Below are 19,866 nucleotides of genomic sequence, written 5' to 3'. Positions count from 1 at the left end.
TCATAGTTCTCTTTATAAAGATCTTTCACATCCTTTGTTAGATGAACTCCCAAATATTTCATCTTCTTTGGCACTACTATGAAGGGGATAGAGTCCTTGACTGTTTTTTCAGCTTGGCTACTGTTGGTATATATAAAGGCTACAGATTTATGAGTGTTGATTTTGTAACCTGAGATGCTGCTATATCCTTGATTACTTCTAAAAGTTTTATAGTAGAATCCCCGGTTTCCAGATATACAATCTTATCCTCTGCAAAGAGTGACAGTTTAATCTCTTCTGATCCTATATGGATACACTTGATTGCCTTTTCTTCCCTAATTGTGATGGCTAAAACTTCCACTACAATGTTAAAGAGCAATAGAGACAATGGGCAACCTTGCCTTGTTCCTGATCTGAGTGGAAATGATTTCAATTTAACTCCATTCAACACAATACTTACTGTGGGTTTTCTGTAGATGGCCTCTATCTGTTTAAGAAATGTCCCTTCTATATCAATTTTCTTAAGTGTTGTGATCATGAAGGGATGCTGAATATTATCAAAAGCTTTTTCTGCATCAATTGAGAGAATCATATGGTCTTTGTTTTTTAATTTGTTTATGTGATGATTTACATTTATAGATTTATGTATGTTGAACCATCCTTGAGATCCTGAAATAAAACTCACTTGGTCATGGTGTATAATTTGTTTGATGTGTTACTGGATTCTGTTTTTTAGCATCTTGCTGAATATTTTCACGTCCATATTTATTAGTGATACTGGTCTGTAATTTTCTTTATTTGTTGGGTCTTTTTCTGGTTTGGGGATCAAGGTGATGTTTGCTTCATAGAATGTGTTGGGTAGTATTCCGTCTTTTTCTATATTTTGGAAAGGTTGAGTAATTCAGGTACTAATTCCTCTTTAAACGTTTGGTAGAATTCTGACATGAAGCCATATGGTCCCAGACTTTTCTTTTTAGGGAGATTTTACATAGTTGATACTATTTCAGAACTTGATATAGGCCTGTTCAACATTTTCACTTCCTTCTGGCTAAGTCTTTGGAGGTGTTGTGCTTCCAAGTACTGGTCAATTTCCTTCAGTTTGTCATATTTCTAGGAATAAAGTTTCTTGTAATATTCATTAAGGATTGTTTGAATTTCTAAGGGGTCTGTTGTTCCTTTCTCTTTATGGTTTCTGATTGATGAGATTAGAGATTTTACTCTTTTTTTCTTGATTAAGTTGGCCAAAGGTTTGTAAATTTTTTTTAACCTTTTCAAAAAACCGACTTTTTGATTATTGTTCTGTTGTATAATCCTTTTGTTTTCAATTTCATTTATTTCTGCTCTAATTTTGGTTATTTCTTTTCTTCTGCTGGATTTGGGATTGGAATGTTCTTCCTTTTCCAGTTGCTTGAGATGTCCCATTAAGTTGTTAACTTTCTCTCTTTCTGTTCTCTTGAGAAAGGCTTGCAATTCTATAAATTTCCCTCTTAGGACTGCCTTTGCAGTATCCCAGAGGTTCTGATAACTCATATCATCATTATCATTTTGTTTCTAAAATCTTTGGAATTTCCTTCTTGTTCTCATCTCTGACACATCTATCATTCATCATAAGGTTATTTAGCTTCCATGTTTTTGTATGATTCTTCAGATTCCTGTTGTTAGTGAGTTCAACTTTTATTCTATCATGGTCTGAGAAGCTGCATGGAATAATTTCTATTCCTTTAAATTTGCTGAGTTAGATTTATGACCTACGATGTGGTTAATTTTGCAGCATGTCCTGTGGACTGATGAGAAAAATATGTATTCATTTTTGTTAGGATGAAATGTTCTCTAGATGTCTGTTAATTCCAAAAGTTGAATAGTTCAATTTAAATCTAAAATTTCTTTGCTAAACTTCTTTTTGGAGGATCTATCCAACACTGCTAAGGGAGTGTTAAAATCTCTACTATGATGGAGCTTGGAGAGATCAAGTTTCTCATGCTTGTTAGATCATCTAATAAAATGAGGTGCATTCTGGTTGGGTGCATGAATATTGATAATTGAGATCTCATCATATTGTATATTACCCTTAACAAATATAAAGTGGTCATCTTTATCCTTGCTTACTTTTGTTGGTTTCAAACCTATTGTATCTGTGAATAAAATTCTAATGCCTGCTTTTTTTCTGCTTTCCATTTGCCTGGAATGTAGATGACCATCCCTTCACCCTGAGTCTATATTTAAGGTAAGATGGGATTCTTGTATATAACAGATATCTGGTCTGAGTTTCTGTATCCAATCAGCTAATCTGTACCTCTTTAGAGGACAATTTAAGCCATTCACATTGATTGAAATTATTGATAAGCCTGGTAAAGTTTTGGATATTGAGTTGCTCAAAAGTCCTGTGGAAATTTTTAATCCTTTTGCAGAAATTGGAATTCAATCAAAAGTTTCTGAGTGAGTTTACCTTTGTGGTAGAGGATTGCACTGGTCATTATGGAGGATAGGTTTGAGAATTTCCTGGAGAGCTGGTTTAGTGGTGGCAAATTTCTTCAACATGTGGATGTTGTTAAAGTATTTCATTTCTCCATCACAGATGAAACTCAGTTTAGTTGGATACAGAATCCTGGTTTGAAAGTTGTTTTGTTTTAGGAGATTAAAAGTTGATGACCAGCCTCTTCTAGCCTGAAAGGTTTCAGTAGCAAGATCTGTGGTCATTCTAATATTCTTCCCTTGTAGGTTATGGTGTTCTTACGTCTGGCTGCTTTTAGAATTTTCTCTTTCATATTAACTTTAGTGAAGTTAATTATGATGTGTCTAGGGGATGTCTTATTCTGAGTGAGTCATGCTGGGCTTCTGAAACTGTCTCTATCTGAATTTCAGAATCCCTTGGCATATATCTGGAAAGTTCTCTTGCATAATTTCATGAAGTAGAGCCTCTGTGTTTTGTGAAGCAAGTTCGTCGCCTTCAGGGATTCCTATACGACGAATATTAGTTTTCTTTGAATTATCCCAGAGCTCTCTGAGAGAATAATCCATTTTTGCTCGTTATTTCTCCTTGTCTTTGAGAGCTTGGCTGCATTCAAGTGCTTTGTCTTCAATGTCTGAGATCCTTTCTTCTGCCTCCCCACTCTGTTAGTGAGGGATTCTGCTGAATTTTTCAGATCCTTAAGGGCTGCAAACTCATGCCTCAATATGTCAAAATATTTGGTCATTTTATCTTTGAAATTGTTGAATTCTTGAGACATCTTTTGAATGATTCCTTGACATTCTAATTCCCTCCTTTCCTCCATTCTGTTGATCTTATTTGCTATCCAGACTCTGAACTCAATTTCTGACATCTCAGCCATCTGTTTATGGATGTGTCATGTCCTTCAGTTGCATGTGCCATTTTCTTCTGGGGGGGAGGTTGATCTACTCTGTTTATTCATGTTGTCAGTGTTTCTCTGCTGATTCCACCCCATACTTAATTTACATTGTTTGGCCTTTCTCCTAGAGCTTTTCCAAGGACCCATTTAGCACTATGGACTGAGAAACTGGGGGCTTTCTTGGTTTGGTGGGGCTAAGTCGCTCTGTCTTATTTTCAGCTGGTCTCTGTTCTACCCTAGTAAATCAGTTACTCTGTGTTGAATTCTCAGCTGTGGAGAAATACCAGTAATTAAGTCACTCTGCCCCCACAGACAACAATTGGAAAATGAAAATCACACCTTCCCACAACCACACACCCAGGGTAGCACTTTGGATAGTCCTCGGGTGATTGGCCCAGTCCAAGAGGTCAAAATCAATTGTCCCAGTCAGCAATGATCTCACGTGGGGTAGTTCAAAGAGTCTCTGGCAACTAGATAGCAGGGGTCTGCTGGTAGCTCAGATATGACTAGCTCTGGTGCTCCATGAGGTCAGAAGGACCAACCCGGGAAATAAATTATTGTGGGAAGGTTGATGCCTCTTTCCCCATCTTGTACCTCTGTAACCAAGTCACTGGTAACTGCAGTGGGGCTGGGGCTGTGATCCAGTTCCCCCCAATGAGCAAATGCCCCAGGGGGTTATGCCTGCCTGAGTCAGAGAGAGGTCTATGTCTCCTCAACCAGGTATCTGTTCTCGACCACTATCCAGCAGGGGGAGGTGAGGCCTGACAACCTCAGGTGCTTAATGTAGGTGGAGAAGTTCACTGAGTTCCAGCCCTGCCCCTGATTGATGTTGCTGGCAGAACAGCACAACTTCACAGAGTTTGTTTCTGTTCTGGTTGTCAGATGCTGCTTGAGGTAACAGAAATGACGACTCTGTTCTGAGTAGTAGCAAGCTGTTGGAGCTCACACCGAGCTGTCAATTCCTGGCTCTGCCTGCCCACCTTTGTCTCAGATAAGATCCCCTGGGGGCCAGGTGTGCCTCAGCCTCAGTAATGTGGAGCTCTGATACAGCCCCTCCCTGGAAGTCTGCCTGCTGTGCCTGTATATTCTAGTCCCTGTGATCCGTTACTCATGTTCCAGATCCATCCACCAGTAACTGCCACCAGAGAAGGTGCCTGGTTTCCTCTGGTTGTCCAGAGAAACAGGGCATATCTGTCCAGGATAGCCACCCCAGGGGATATGAGCCTTATTGTTGCTGCTGCTGCTATTGTTCTATGCCTGGGGGCACCATCACCACTCCTGAATGGTTCCCTCTCTGTTGACCATCCTTTCCTTACTCCTGTGCACATAATCAGCACAGTTGAGCAAGGGCCCTTCCCCTGTCCATACCTCTTGAGAAAATGCCCAAGATTCTGGACTTCATGGGGGACAGGCTTCTAGACCTCAGAGTGAGAGTGGAGGAGAGTGCTGAAAGTTCAAAGTTGCAGGTAGAGAGTATATATAGTTTTATACATTTTTATGCCTGGCAGGAGAGTGCCATGGGACTCTAGTATGTATAGGAGGTCCAGTTTATTAGAGGGTCTCTCGTGGGATGGAATGGGAGGATGTTTGGACTCTGCTTGCTTGTTTGTATGGAGTTTACTGTGAGCCATTCTAATGGGGGAGGGGACTCCCATCTGTTTGGTCATGGATTCAGTACCTTTTGTTTGGGGTCGCAGCTTGCCTCAGCAGGGATGTTATGCATTCTTCAACCTTCTTTCTTGGCTAAGCTCCAAATCATTGGCTTACTTGCTAAACTTCTGTCTTTTAACTTCCTTTTGGCCGGGAGCCTCTGTGGAAAGCTGGCTGCAGTCCACCATCTTACCTCTACCCCCATGGGTTTTGATAGTTTGCGGCTTCATTATCATTTTGTAAATCTAATGATTTCCCTCTCTTTTTTTTTGCAGTTTTTGGCCAGGGCCGGGTTTGAACCCACCACCTCCGGTATCTGGGGCCAGCCTAATGATTTCCTTTGAGCCACAGGTGCTACCTAATGATTTCCTTCTTAATTTTTTCTTTGACCCAGCTGTCTGTGTGAGGTTATTTAGTTTCTGTGACTTTATTTGGGTATAAAGATTTCTGTTGCTATTGAGTTCAACTTTTATTCTGTGATGGTCCAAGAAGATACAAAGAATAATTTCTATTCTTTTGAATTGGTTGAGGTTAGAGTTGTGTACTAAGATATGATCAATTTTAGAAGATAATCCTTGGCTTATAAGAAGAATATGTATTCAATTTTGTTAGGATGAAATGTTCTGTGTATGTATGTTAAGTCCATTTTTTTCTAGGGTAATGTTGAAGTCCATTATTTCTTTGTTTAAATTCTGCTTGGAAAAACTGTATAGTATTGTCAAAGGTGTATTAAAATCCCTAACTATTATGGTACAGGAAGATATTATATAGTTCAGATCATTTAGTGTTTGTTTTATGAATTGAGAAGCATTCAGGTTGGGTTTGTAAGTGTTAAAATCTCTTCATGTTGTGTGCTTCCCTTAACAAGTATCCATCCTTATCTTTACTTATTTTTTTTGGTTTAAGTCCAATTTTACCTGCAAATAAGATTGTGACCCCTGCTTTTTTCTGATTTTCATTTGCCTGGATTACTGTTTTCACGCTGAGTCTGGTTTTATCCTTTGAGTTTAGGTGTGTTTCTTACAGAGAGTAGATATTGGGCCTGAGCTTTTGTAACTAGTCAGCCAGCCTGTGTTCTTTAGAGGAGAATTCAAAATTTTCACATTAATTGAGAAATTTGATAGGTATGATGGAGTTTTAGTCATCTTGTTTTTCAGAGGTCCAGAGCTTATTTTTATCCTTTTTACCATTGTGGAAGCTAGGCTATGTTCTTTAATTTCTGGGTGTGTTTACTTTGGTGATGGACTATCATGCTGGTCATTTTGAAGAATGGATCTGAGTATTTCCTGTAGAGCTCATCTAGTTATGGCAAATTTCCTCAACATATGGATGTCAGTAAAATATTTGATTGCTCCATCACAAATGAAACTCAGTTTAGCAGGGTATAGGATTCTGGTCTGAATATTGTTTCATTTAAGAATGTTAAAGATGATGACTGAACTTTCAAGCTGACCAAGTTTAAGCTGAAAGAACCTGCAGTCTTACCGACATTTTTCCTTTTGTAGGTAAGACTTTTTTATGCCTGGCTGCTTGCAGGATATTCTCTCTCATATTGACTTTGGCAAAGTTAATACCATGTGTCTAGGAGATTCTTTGTTTGGATTGGGTCTTGCTGAGTTCTGAAACTATCTACTATTTAAATTTCTGTGTCTATCACAATGTTTGGGAAATTCTCTACCACAGTGTCTTGGGGTAGAGTTTCCATGCCTTTAGGATCATCCTTCAGTAATAATCAGAATCATCTCCTTCAGGAATCCCTATAATTTGGATGTTTGATCTTTGGAATAATCCCATGACTCTCTCAGGGAATATTCTTTTTTTTTTCTCTCTCCTTTATTCTGCTGCTTTGCATGATTGTAATAGTTCAAAAGTTTTATCTTCAATTTCTGGAATTCTTTCTTTTCCATGTTCTGCTATTACTGAGGACCTCTACTGTGTGTTTAAAGCTTCTACATGCCTCTTTCAATTACTTAAGCCCTGCTGTATCTTTCCTCATTATGCCCATATTCTTGGTGACTTTGTCTTTAAATTCACTAATTTCTTGAGACAACTTTTGAACTATAGTTTTGATTTCTATTTCCATCTTTTCCTCAATTCCAATCATCTTATTTGCCATCCATATTCTGAATTCTATTTCTGTCATTTCAGCAATTTTTCTATGGCTGGTATTTTTGGTTGTATTTCCCTTGTAATCTTTTGGGGGAGTTAATCTGTTCTGATTTTTGATGTTGCCAGAATTCTCCTGCTGGCTCCTCCCCATGAGTATTTCAACTTTTAAAAAATGTATTAATTATACCTTTTTATTTGAAATTATAGGTTGTCCCTAAATAGTTATAGAGAGATAATATTATTGGAGCCCCTTAGGAAACACTGTACAGACCTATTTGGCAACTAAAACTGCTGGGGTAAGACAAGATTGAGAGGCCCCAGGAACTGGAGCTAACCACTCTTTGTCAATGAGCTGGAGATTGTGCTTGTGGCCCTTCCCCTACAGCCTCATGATGCTCCTTCTCAGGGCTGCAGCGAGAGACTCTGAGGGCTGATTTGGGGAGAAAGCACATCCTGGTTCCATCCTGGTATCAGCCTGCCCTTTATCCAACTCAAAGGAATCATAGTATTTCACTGGAGCCTGTGCTGCTCAAAGATGTGAACAGCTGTGGCTCTGCTTCCAGCCAATGATACTTGGAAGAGGAGTATCTGCAGACAGACCCACCAATTCTACCCCTCACTGCTCCAAGTCCCCCCGCCCCCAACCATCAGAGAACAAGAATCCATGGATAATTCTGACTTACAGTTTCAGTTAAACTTGCTCAGGCTGTGTAAGCAACACTCACTCAAACAAGTTCAGAGGGTCTCCAGTGGTCATCAGGCACAGACGTCATGCCAGGACTCTTTAGGGGACTGGGAATGGTTGCTTCTAGCAAGAATGAAAGCCAGGAGAGATCACACCTCCCCGTGCCAAACTTAGAACTATGCACCACTGTCTCCTCTTGCAGCAGGGGTGGCCCACATGATGCAGGGTCCTCTCAGAGAACTTGCCAAACACTCCTGCTTCTGCAAGGGGCCTTCCCTCTGACAATCAGAGAGGGGAAAGTGGGCTGTGGACTTAGCACTGAAGAGACAATATGTGTTCACTTTTGTGCCAGGCAGAATGAAGACTGAACTCAGAGGTAGAAATTCCCAAGTGTAGGAGAACCAGGACCTTGTGTTCTCTCTCTTGGGGTGAGGTGCGATGTTCTTTGTTACCTGTTCACTGGTGGAAAGCCTGTAGTGGGCCTCCTGGTTGGGGGAGGAGTCTCTCATTCTCTTAGCAACAGGTGCCTTCAGACTAGTTGCTCCATACTGGATCTATTATTTTCCTTCCTTTTCCTCAGCCTCAATTTGTCTCAGTGGGGATTATGTGCACCTTGATTTCTTCTCCTTGTGTTCAACTCCCCATTTTCAACTTCTCTTAGTTCACTTCAGTCCAACTTTTCTTCTTCTGGACAGGAGCTTCTGGTGAAAGCTGCCTCTAGTTGACCACCTTGCTCCTTCTCCCCCATATATCCATCTCTAGGGGAGGTGGGAGGAGAATTAGATCCACTGTGTGACACATCAGGCCTAGTAAGTCTGCCTTCACTCTTTCACTTTGAGCCTTAGTTGCTAAACCAGCTTTCTTTCTAAATGGGCCCAGAAGAGACTCTTGTTCTTATGTTTCTAAAGTTATTGTGGACATCTCTTTCCTGAGGACTAAGCCCGGAGTTTGTTATACTAACTGTGGCACAAGTCACAGTAGTTACGGCCTCTGGGTCTGGACTCACAAGGCTCTGACCTTCCCATAGCTGCCCAGAAGGCTTCTTACTACAACCCAAAGTGTGGGGAAAATTATAGCAGGAAGAACTGATAGTAAGTGACAGGAGAGGAGGAGCCAGCAGATAAAGTGTTGCTACTGTTCACCTTGATGGACTGTTCTTACAGATGCCCAGCCCACATTAGCCATCTAGTGACAGTGTTGTGTTCTGTGGGAGGCTGAAGCCAGGTTTGTAACGTACCACCCTGCCTTGCTTTCCTTTCCTTCCCTGATTCACTTCTCCCCTTTCCCTTACTCTTGCTTCTCTGGGCTTAAATATTCTTTAATAAAGGGTGAGTACATTTGTTTCCTAGTATTTCTTACCAGTCAGAGTTGAATAGTTATAGATAACTATTAGTTTTTAATTTAAACTAATTTAAAAATATATAAGTAAGATTTTTATAGGCTGGCTTGGTCAGTTTGGGCTGTTATAACAAATTAGCACAGAGTAGGTGGATTATAAAAAAGAGAAATACATTACAGTTCTAGAAACTTGAAGTTCAAAGTCAAGATGCTAGCATAGCCAGGTTCTAGCAAGGTCTGTCCTGGTTCTGTCTTCACCTGGTTTTCCTTGGTGATAGATTTTTTGTTTCTGCTCCTTTTTATAAAGTTATTGATCCCACCATGGTGGCTTACCCTCAGGACTGTATCTAGATCTAATTACCTTCCAAAGACCCCTCCTCTAAATGCCATCACATTGAGGACTGGGCTTCAACATATGAATGTGGAGAGCATGGGGCACAAACATTCAGTCCATAGCACAGGCCATATCCCTAAACTTTTTGCAAAAACAATAGGTTTAACTTTAAACTAGTAGTCATACCATAACAGAATGGTCAGTGGGATCAATTTATTTACATGGTTGTAGTGCCAGTGGGGAGAGAAAGACTGGAATGAAAAGCCATGCCTTTATGGTTGCAGTCCCTGAGAGAAGTGTGCTACAGCATGCTAGTTTCAGATCAGTGGGCAAATGTAAATGTCTGTAATGAGAGAGCTCAATGCACTAAAACATAAGGTTCTCTGATGGAAGTGGGCTTCATATGTTCCCAATCCTTACTTGTATCCCTGAAAAAATATGTCATTAAAAAAAGTGAAAAGACCAATGCATCATTCTGGAGCATTCCACACAGTCAACTGGATATTTCTATCAAGGCATAACATGTATCAGTTTAATAACATTTTCCAAAATGGGAATGGCACCAAGAGGGAAACCCCTCATCATATGTACTCAGTACTCAATGGTAATTTTTCAAATTAATATAAGGCACTTAGAACAGAAATGAACATTCTACTAGATGAAGTAAATTGAAGATATGGGCTGCTGAGAAATGTTTGAAGCACTTTCTGAAGCATGTAATACCAGTATAACCATATTGCCAGTTTTTGTTTCTGTTAAATAACTTAAAATTGCCTTTCAGAAGCAGTAAGTTAAATCCTTAATTCTCTTCCCCTATGACTTTAGGAATAAATAACAGTTTTTATATCCAGTCCGAAGCTTTATCTGTTGGGGGCAGAGTTTCTAGCCCTAATGAAATATTTTCTTATTCTCTGATTAAGTCCTAGCTCTAAGATTACATTGGTGTTACTTACCCTTGGCAGCTCATTTCCTTCAAGGAGTTGTTTGTTATAAAAACCAATGGGAAATGAATAATACATACATTTTAAAAAATACCTCTTTTCAACTCCCTCATTATGACCCACTGTGTTTTTAGGAGCATATATGTTAGTAGAATATTTGTAGTATTCATGGTTTGGACTTCTAAGTTATGATCTATTAAAAGTACACTAATCATCAATATGCTAATTATTAAAATTGTACTCTGAGGATTTCTCTCTCCAGCTCTTATTTAAGGTGAAAAGGATGTTCTGAAAAGTAATATTCATGACTTCCTAGATAAGCATGTCCAAGTTAGGCTAGTATGTGGGCCAATGGCACTGATATGTGGATGGTAGTATCATAAGAAAATATTTAGTACATGAATTGGCCAACCTTGCCAATTTTTAAATGTCAATGGCCTTATAGTAAAGATGAAAGATTTATGTTCTTCACCTATAGATTCCAGGATTTTGTAATCTTGGCATGGGAATGACTTGATTATCTCATAAGTAAGTTTTAGTTCTTTAGTAAACTTTTGGAAACTAAAAAATCAAAACTTTCTGGAATATTGTATATGATAATTTAGTCTAAATGACTGAGTTTATTATGTGGATTTACTGATTTTGGAGGAGGACAGTATTCTTGTTGGTGTTAGGGGGAAAAATGAACCAAAATAAATTTTAAGTAGATAATACAGATTTATCTAAGTGAATCCAAAATATTCAGCTGCATTTATGAAAAATCCTAAATGACTCAATAACTTGAAAGTATTGTATTTGGCAAATTAGAAAGAGTTAACCAGGGCCCAGCTTATCTTGAAAGACTTTGTCTATGATGGAAGTGTTTTGGATTGTGTGTGAAAACCCCACACTGTACCCCAGAAGTGCATTAATGTACATAGTTACCATTCAATTAAAAAAAAGAAAAGAAAGACTTTGTCTAAATGTCCATAAGTGTTTTAGTTCATTACTTAGTTTTGATTTGTTGTATGGGAAATTTCTTTTTAAAATGTTCAACTCAAAATATCCCTCACATTTGGATAATATTCCTTAGGTGTATTTTCCATTAATTTATGGCCTACTAATTTTAATATTTGAGGAGGCTAGCCTTAACATCCTCATTTTGGGATATGATTATAAGGCTATAAAACTTGTTCAAATTATTCATGGGATGTTACTATAGTTAATAATATTTTATATGCATGTTATTTATGTGGATGATGACACTAAATCTAGTAGGAATCATTACCTAAACATGTATTTAATATAAAAACCTATATGCGCTCCTTATTTGAAGTTACCTGAGATTTCAGGAGATTTAGGAAAATGTATTACCTTATCCAAGATAAGTACAGGGAATTGATAGAAATTCTTGTGACTATATGTAATAATCAAGTTGGAATTTTCATTAGCCTCTTTGAGAAACTTATTTTCAGCAATGATTAGATTGTAACCTAATAAAAATGATAAAATAAGTTAGTAATTATAGAAGATAACTTTCTAAATATCCACTCATACAAAGAAATGGAAAACAGACAAAAGTCACTTATGTTACTGTTATCAAAGAAAATCACAATATAATATCTTCTGGTATATTTATTTCTAGTTCTTTATGTGCAGGTAACAATATTCAAATATATTGTGACATTCCATTTTACATTATACTTATCCTAAAACATTTTCCATGTAATTTCAAAATCATTTTTTACATAGTAAGAATGATTATAAAAAGCTTACAAGAGTCAGACATATAGTAATTTTGACATGAAGATCTCAGGCTATTCCTCTTGCAGAATAAGATTAAAAAAACTCATATCTAGAATTTTCCATGTATGTCATGTACAGTGAAACATCTCTTTGCCTTTTGCCTATTTTCTAATTGATTATTAAACTTGTTTTGAGAGTCTTTTACCTATTTGGGATATGAGTTCTCCAGGGAAATAATGAATCAAAACCATAGTGAGATATCATCACACACCTATCAGAATGGCAAAAATTAAGAATAGTAAAAATGCCAAATGCTGGTGAGAATGTAGAGAAAATAATCACTCGTGCTGGTGACAAGGAAATAGTACATTGGAAAACAGTTTGGTAACATCTTTTAAAATGAAACATGCAATTACCATACGGCTCAGGAAGATCACTGTTGGGCATTTAATCCCAGAGAAATGAGAATGTATGTTCTTACACAAAACATTCTGTATACAAGTGCTCGTAGCAACTGGATTCATAATAGCCCCAAACTGGAAACAGCTCAGATGTCCTTCAGTAGGGGAATGGCTAAAAAACTGTGGTGTATTTATTCCATGGGTACTACTCGAAAATATGAAGGTAATAACTATTGATGTATGTCATAATTTGGATGAATCTCTGAAGAATTATGCTAAGAGAAAAATGTTAATCCCAAAAGGTTATGAAATGTACTATTCTATTCCATACAACATTTTGAAATGATGAAATTTGAGAAATGGAATCCAGATGACTGGTTGCCAGGGGTCAAGGAAGAATAGAAGTGGGAGGGATGTAGTTGAGGTCAGGGAAGGACAACTAAAGGCATATTGTGGTGAGGAGATTGTTGAGTAGCTTGGCATTAGTGGTGGATACATGAATCTACACACATAATAAAATTTTTTAGAACTAAACACACATGAATACATGTAAAGGGGGAAATATGAATAAAATCAGCAGATTGTATTAGATCAGTATTCTGGTTGTGATATTGTACTAGAATTTTCCAAAACGTTACCTTTGTGGGAAACTAAGTAAAGTCTATATGGAATCTCTCTTTATTATTCCTTACAACTTCATGTAAGTTTGTAATTGTCTTAATACAAATTTCAAAAAAATTATACTACTAGATGAACTGGCAAAACTGTACTTTTATGGCTTTTGTACATTATGGGTTTCCTAGTGAACTACTTCAACTTTCCTTCCCAGTTTGAAGGAGTAGATGATAACACCAAAGGGTAGATGATAGTATTAAGGGCTTTATAGAGAAAATTTTAGAAGTGAGAGAGGTACGAAAGTACTGATGCTTCCAATTTGAGTACGTGGTATAAACTCTCCACAAATCACTAGTTGACCAAAGAAATATTTATGCTTGGAATAGGGATACCAAAAAAAAAAAAAAAAAAAGAAAGAAAAAGAAAGAAAGAAAACGTAAGAGACAGAGGCACTAGAAGTTCAGCTGTCCATAAAATCCAGAACTGCTCCTTGTAAGGTTTGGGGGTTTGCTGCACCTTTGGAATGTGTTCTCCAAATTAGACATAATTTAAGTGGCAAAACACTGCTAAGTTGAAGTATCAGAGGTATGAAGTTGAGCCTGGAAAATCAACTGAATATTTAGTAGAACTTATCATCCAGAAACAAAAGACCACAGAGAGAGTGGACCCTAAACAAGTTTCCCAGTCTCTCTGTGTGGGTCATTATTTTGCAAAGGGGTGTAAGAATCATCTGAAGTACTGTATATAAAGGGCTTGGAACAGTGCCTGAAACTTAGCTAGTGCTAGAGAAGGGTTTGCTGATGTTATTATAATTCATTTTCCTTGCTGGAGTTATGTTTTAATAGGGTGAGGAGGAATATGTAAGACATAGGTATGAAATATTTCTAACAGCCACTGTCATTAACAGCTGGATCAATGAATTAATTGTATTGAATGGATTAGAAATTTAACTAATGTTTATAATAAGGTTATTCATTCCAAATGCATTTTCCTTAGCAAGTGTCTTGCCTAGCATAGGGGCTTAACATTGGTCAATTGAAATTGATTCCCAATAGTTCATAATCAAAGCACACTTGCTAAACTTGTTTCCCTTGTGACATTGGGAAGTTCAAGTCCTCATAGATGAATTGATTGGCTAATTATAGTTATCTCTACTGTGAACAAAAGCTTAATAAAAAAAAAATCCTTACCCTTAAAATGAAAGCCTTCCTACAATGAATTATAGCTTTCTCTGCCACCTTAAATCATATTTTGAACAGAAGATCATGTCCTGTGTAAGATACCTAGGATTATCTTTTTTTTTTTAACTGTTATTAAACCATGTGAACATCAAAGGTGTCTTGAGATACCTTTACCAATCCCAGAGAGTCAATTTTTTGAATACTTGTACCAGGTGTTATATCATTTTTCTGCTCTTTTCTAATTCCTGAAGTATTAGATACCACTTCTTGTGGAAAATGTGTCTTAACAACTTTCTATTTATAGTTCATTTTTGATAGTAGCTTATGTACAGGGAAATAAAATGAGATTGTTAAAAGTATGTCTAAAGTAAAATGTAAGTAAATCATTAGCGAGCATACTTTATGAAGAATAAAATACATAGGTGACCTTTATACATTGCAGTGTCTCAAGATTCTGTCTTATTTAATGCAGTCTCATCTCTGGTTGAATTCCAAATATGGGTTAGCTTGAAAAAGTTCTCCACCAGACTTAATTAGTGTCGCAAAGTGCTCTGATAATTTCATGAGTTCAACTGGTGGGCTATATTTAATGTTGTTTTTTCTAACAGCTGATAATAGGTAGTATTTTCTTTGATTTTTATAGAATATTAGTAAGGAAAACATTAGTATTTAAAGGTAAAAATTTCTAAATAACACCTACAATATGCCACTTGAAAATGCAGTAGATGTTTCAACAGTATCAAAATGAAGTTTTGGATCAGAATTGTCTAAGTGCTATGCTCTTGACTAAACACCAGATAGATGCCCACATTTGTGTTTACATATTATAAAGCCAAGTCAGAATTTGTGCTAAAAGTTTTACTAGGCACTTCTGTAAGCAGTGGTAAGAGATAATGAGGGGGGAAATCTGTCCCTTATGGCCAACTATCCAATGACAAACTGAGTCTTTCTTACTGTGGAAGTATATCATACCATTATTTAAAACAAAGAATAAGGAAGTTCAGTGGCACTAATAACATACAGACTCAGTACAAAGTTTCTTCTATTTTTTTCCTTACTATTTGGGTGTTAGGCAACAGCTGTGGAGGTTATTGTGCTATTTCTATAAATGCTTGGTGTGATTTCAAAGGAAACTTCCACAATATGGAGAAGTCACAACTTTCACCATTAGTTTAAACTAAGGCCTCTGATCTTGCCTCCTCTAAGCCACATAATGCTCATTTTATGTTAATAGAAGTTATATCTAATTATCAAGGGGAGAGTAGATTTCTAAATTATATTCTCTTCTTGAAGAGTTATGAGTGTAACCTCCATTAACACTGGGACATGTTAAAAAGGCAGCTCTTTGAACGTTGAGATAAAAATATGTCCCTCTAGTGGAGGGTTATATTTTACCCATAACTGAGTAATTTTGACTCAAGTGACCTATATTGAGAAACAGATTTAATAGGCAAAGGCTGAGGATTGATGGATTCCTGCCAGGCAGAAACAGAAAGTTCAGAGCAGTAGCAGTATCTGGAGGAAGAATATAGGACATGATGTTATTCCCAAAATTATCAGGAAGAGAAAATATAATAGCAGGGGAAAAAATAGTGTGAACTGTTTTCCATTCCCACCACCCCGGATTTTCAAGTTAAAATTTCCTTAAATGGAGTTTTTACATCAGATTTCTCTTTTGAAAAAGTTAAATCTTTTACAGGCTCTCTCCCAGTGAGAAATAAACCAAAAGCTTTTGTTTACTTTTTGTAGCGATTGCTGTGTCTTCGCTATATAATTCTCTGAAGCCCACTTGTTGGTATTCTAAGAAAATTTGCTGCCTCATATGTGATAAAAACCAGCATACACAGTAATCTTCCAATTTAAAGTTCAGATAAGAATGTCTTTTAGTTCTCTAGCCAGCTGAGCCTCTCTAATAGCATTGCTTCTCCATGGAAACACTACATTTGGGAGCAGGCTGTCTCCGGTCTCTTCTTTCCTCCTTTTCTCTCTCTCCCCTCTCTGCTTCCTTCCTTCTCTCCATCTTCCTTTTTCTCTTCATTTTCTTCCGTTTCCCCCTTTTTTCTTCCTCCTCCGTTAGTTCCTGAAACATTGCTGAAAAAGTCTGCCCCAGATTTTAAGCACTTTGAATCCTTAACATAGGAAATGTACCCTGAATTTAATCTGATTATTCTAAAAATCTGCAGATTCAATTTCCTATAATAGCTTGGTACTCTCTTATTAACTTAGGTAAAGTCACACGAAGTAGACAATAAAATGAAAAAAACAAAAAAACAAACCTAAGTCATATTTCTTCAGTAAATAATAGACTAGAAACTGTCTCAGAAATTAGAAACAAAATCATGGTTATTTGTTTTTCTGTACTGGGTACTAAAAGGAATTTAGATGTATTTGTGGTACATTGCTCTATTTTTAAGGGTAATTTTGAGAAGGGCAGTTGTCAAGCCACAAATGTTCCTCTGAAAGGTGCAGAATCCTTAGTTGGATAAACTTGGCTTCTGAGTGAGTATGGCCTTGATCTTTAAACATAAATCTTGTATCTGCACAATCACCAGCATGATCGGATTCTTTCTGAGCTTTAGGTCTGTAAGTCAGACATTCTGACACTTGCTAGCACAGTTGGTTTTCTGAACATTTGATTTTCTTTTAAGGATACATGCAGATTAATCCCCCACTGAGACATTCTTAAAAATATAAGACTTATTAAATTATGGCTCATATCATTAAAGACAATGAAAATTCTTTCTTAAACAAATGATTGAACCCATAAAAAACTTAGATCCAAATTAAAGCCAAATTTCCTCTGCTTTTTCAAGTTTGGGAGCTAATTTTTAAATTTAAATCAGTGATGACTGTAGGGCTGAGCACATTGTATGGGTTCATCAAATGTTGGTATAAAGAGAGTAGAGAAATGGTCTCTAATGATCCCCGACTTCATGGCAATCACACCCAGTCTGTCTTTCTTTTCAGTGAAAGAAATAAAAAAATTCTGAATGTTGAAACTGTTAACAGTCTTCTAGACACTGCAGGACTTGCCATCATAGTCATGCAATAGCATTAATCTCTGTATAGCCTGATTCAGGCTTGTCTCATTTAGGGTCTCTGCTTTACAATCCATATGTATTGACATAATATAATTTCCAAGATAAACTGTAACATATGAAGGAGTGGAGTAAGTATACACACAAATACACTTATATAATATAAAACTGACTCAATATTTCTAAAAGGATACTTAACAAACTGGCAATGACACTGCCTTTAGAATGGAACAGGGAAAGAATATGATCTTATTTTTTCACTATATATTCATTTTTTACACATCTAAATTTTTAAAAAAGATTAAAAGTAACTCCTCCTATGTAACTATTCATAATTTAAAACTGATATTTAAATCTGATCTCTTCAACTGTTCCACAATAATGTGATATATTTGAAAGAAGGTGCTTACCCCCATTTCTCTGATATATCTGTTGGTTAAATAATTTATATATGATGTGATAGAAAAATGACCAGATTGTACTGGTATTTAGGGTCTGAGTACTGGCTTTGTTACTGTAGGTCCGTAGGAGTTCTGTTATGAAAGAGATAATAGAAGGTTCTGATGTGACTTAATGAAAGGCATTTTTTAAAATTTTTTTGAGACAGAGTCTCACTATGTTGCCCTGGGTAGAGTGCTGTGGCATCCTGTCACAGCTCACAGCAACCTCAAACTCTTGGGCTTAAGCAACTCTCTTGCCTCAGGCTTCTAAGTAGCTGGGAGTATAGGCACCCACTACAATGCCTGGCTATTTTTTGGTTGTAGTTATCATTGTTGTTTGGCAGGCTTGGGCTGGGTTCAAACACACCAGCTCTGGTGTATGTGGCTGGAACCCTACTCACTGAACTATAGGTGCTGAGCCATGGTTATACAACCAACTATAGGTTTATGCATGTCTATGTCTCACTGGCTATTATGGAATGGCTGAACATATTTAACAATGTATGGGAATACTACCATGTAGCTGAACTTCAAATTATAACTAATGCTCAAGGGGTAAAAGAATATTTTTAATTGAGGACAAAATATATAGTCTCTATCAGATAGGTATGGTTGTAATGGAAAGCCACTCAAAATATGATGACTTAAAACTAACAAGCTTATTGTTTAGCTTATAATTCTCCTGGGCAGTTTCAGTGTGGGTTAATCTTCCTCATGTGTCTGTGGTCAGCTGTCAGTGACCACAGTAGAGCCATCAATTAGCTCTGCTAATCAGTGTGGGGTTGGCACATTTCTAGGACCTTGCCTGGCATGATTAGGCCTCTGCTCATGTTGACTCTCTTCCTCCTGCAGGTTGGCCTGAGCTTATTCTCATGACTGAGGCAGAGTCACCAGAGACAAAGTGAGTGCTCACATGGCCTCTAGAGGCCAAGTTTGGAGGGGGCACTCTGCCCCCTTTTCTGCATTCTGGTGTCCAAGCTCTACAGCCAGGCCAGATACAAAGGCCTAAGAAATAGACTCTACCACTTGTGGGAGGGCTTTCAAAGCTATATTGCCAGCACAATGAGTCCTGGAAAGGGAACCATTGTGGCCATGTGGTCTTGAGCTTTGGGAAAAGGACCCTAAGTCAGGTGAAATGTATGTATGTAAAACATTTCTATTTTTCCACACAGTCTGAAGAAGAGTAATTAATTTTAAACTTTGCTTTGGGAGTGTGTCATAATTTTATATCTTTCATTTATTTTCATATTCTGCTATAATAATAATAGCTTTTGTTCACTGAACACTCATACTATGGCAGATACTAAACCACCCATGAATCATTTTATTATATATATATGTTTATATATTTATCTCTCATTTTAACATCTAAGATATAAGATAGATTTCTTTTCTATTTTTCAGAAGAATAAACAAAATTTGCATGAAATTACATATGGGTGTACCATATTGGGGTTGGAAAAAGATGAAAGAGAAAATAACTTTTTTTTTTTTGGCCCGGGCTGGGTTTGAACCCACCACTTCTGGCATATGGGACTGGTGCCTTACTCCTTTGAGCTGTAGGCACCACTGAGAAAATAACTTATACAATATGGGCAATCCAATCAGACAATCTACCTGGGGGGCTGGACACTGATTTTGCTGTTGCCCCAGTAAATTATAGCCCCGATGCATTTCTTTTTCTTTCTTTCTTTCTTTTTTATTAAATCATAGCAGTGTACATTAATACTATCATGGAGTACAGTGTACTGTTTCTGTACACAATTTGAAATACTTTCATCCAACTGGTTAACATAGCCTTCATGTCTTTTTCTTAGTTATTGTGTTAGACATTTATATTCTACAATTAGAGAGACTCATGTGCACCCTTATAGGATGAACCATAGGCGTAATCCCACCAATCACCCTCCCTTCACCCACTCTCCCCCATCCCCTCCCCTCCCTCTCCCTGGGCTAAAATTGGGTTATAGCTTTCCTATGAAAACTATAAATTAGTTTCATAGTAGGGCTGAGTACATTGGATACTTTTTCTTCCATTCTTGGGATACTTTGCTAAGAACAATATTTTTCAGCTCCATCCATG

This window comes from Otolemur garnettii, unplaced genomic scaffold (genome assembly GCF_000181295.1).
Source record: "Otolemur garnettii isolate 467f Iridium unplaced genomic scaffold, OtoGar3 scaffold00015, whole genome shotgun sequence".
NCBI classification, from domain to species: domain Eukaryota; kingdom Metazoa; phylum Chordata; class Mammalia; order Primates; family Galagidae; genus Otolemur; species Otolemur garnettii.
This window is presented reverse-complemented; position numbering follows the sequence as displayed.